General features: G+C 31.8%; 1 pseudogene; it reads right to left on the bottom strand.

Annotated features, from left to right (window-relative positions):
• Positions 1 to 1,678: 1,678 nt before the first annotated feature.
• LOC109374420 (acyl-protein thioesterase 1-like) overlaps positions 1,679 to 1,938 on the bottom strand; it is an 11,227-nt pseudogene continuing 10,967 nt past the window's right edge.

Below are 1,938 nucleotides of genomic sequence, written 5' to 3'. Positions count from 1 at the left end.
GGGCAGTGTCACTGGCCCTCATATGTGGGATCCGAACTGGGGCCCTCTGGCATCCCAAGCCAGTTCTTAACCATTGTGCCACTCGGCTGGCCCTTGCTGATTTTTATAACTAAAGCAACAGCTTATATTCATCAAGGTAAAGCAAAATGACTTATTAAATGATTGTTTAAAATTTTAAATCCAGATATAAACATATGACTTCATTATTAACATTCTATATAGTCCATTACTAAATTATTTCTATTATCAATTAGCACCCACTTATAATGATGCATTTCTAACATTGTTTTAGTCAGTTGGAATGTAGCAGAAAAATTAACAACAGTTCAGATATATCAAGCATATATGTATTTGCTATATATTAACTGTATGGTAACTATATTATATATATTGAGTTCTGACTACACTTTATAGCCCATAAATTTGTTTTCAAATAGTTTTACCAATAATCTAAAAAATTTGACTGTTTAAAATCAAATAATTGCTACTTTTATGTTTGCACAAAAACTAATTTTAAAAAATCATCTAACTAAAGTGAATATTTCAAATAAGTCCATTGGCAGATAAAAATAAAGCAAATTTTTCTAGTGGATTGTTCATTCCTACAGTAGTTGACTACAAACATATGTACAAAATAAGTAAACTAAGACTGTGCTGCAAGGGGAATAATCTTAGAGCAAATCATCTTAGAAATTAGTTTTTTAAGATCAGTCTTAAATATTCCAGAACATGCTAGAGTATGACCTAATTATTCTTTCAGTTAATTAAGGAAAAATTACAACCACAAAATTATTCCCTACCTCGACTGAAAATTCTAATAACTACATAGCATAGTTTTGGAGTAAGATATAGTTTAAGAAATAAGTAGTATAAGAAGTTTGAAGTGATGCTTGGTTCCTTTATTTAAGTATAAATACATTTTAGATACTATCAAGTTGGTGATTCAGAACATCAGATTACAGCACGTATTGACAGCAGATGTCTATGGCAAGGAGGCAATATTTGGTCTGTTATAAAGGATAAGAAGGAAGAAAGAACAATTTTCTAGAGAGAGAAAAAGAATATTAAGAAATTATAACAGGGAATAAAAAGCCTGATACCCCAAATAAAAGGGCCATTAACTGAAGAGAGCAATAATACTCTTTATTGACATTTAGAAGCATTATCCCTATTGTTAGGAATAATTCTTATGTATTATAATCATTAAGCATATATGAATACATACGTAAAAATACAGATACTGCATGGTGACTAAGTAACTTTGGAATAAGTCCATAGACTAAGTTTACAGCATTCATAAATTATTTATATCTTAACTGCTCGTTTATACCTGAACAAGATTTCATTAACCATCCTAATAATTTTCAAATGATGTAATAAGAAGTCTGGTTGCAGTATTTTATTATTTTGCTGAATTGCATTTGGGAAAAAGAAGCTAGCTGCTTCACCTATTTTAATATTAGTATATTCTGGATCATATTATACAAACACAATGTAGAAACTTAAAAGATCATAAATTTCCCGTAAGGAGATATTACTCAGTCTGTGTCATTGGTGTATATGTGCAAAACAGTTTAACACTGCGAACATTACAAGTTTCAAGATAGGACACAGGAAAAAGTTATACTCTACTACAATGAGGCTGGTATGTACTTCTACACAAGGCCCCTGAGTGATGTCAATCAATTGGAGGTAGGAGTTTATCAATGAATTGCTTGATATCCATCATCTCCTTTTGACTTGAACTGTGCATCATGCCTTCATAGGTTTTTTGTTTTTTGTTTTTTGTTTTTAAGATTTTTATTGGGGAATTGGGGGATAACAGCACTGGGGAATTGGGAGGAAGGGGAACAGACAAGTTGCTGTCGTTTTGTTCTTCAGTCTAGTTGTGGAGGACATTGCTTCACTGGCCCAAGTTGGCACCATCATTGAGCTCTT

The sequence above is a fragment of the Hipposideros armiger genome, unplaced genomic scaffold (genome assembly GCF_001890085.2).
Source record: "Hipposideros armiger isolate ML-2016 unplaced genomic scaffold, ASM189008v1 scaffold_821, whole genome shotgun sequence".
NCBI lineage: Eukaryota > Metazoa > Chordata > Mammalia > Chiroptera > Hipposideridae > Hipposideros > Hipposideros armiger.
Note: the sequence above shows the minus strand (reverse complement) of the source record. Positions and strands in the feature narration are given on the sequence as shown.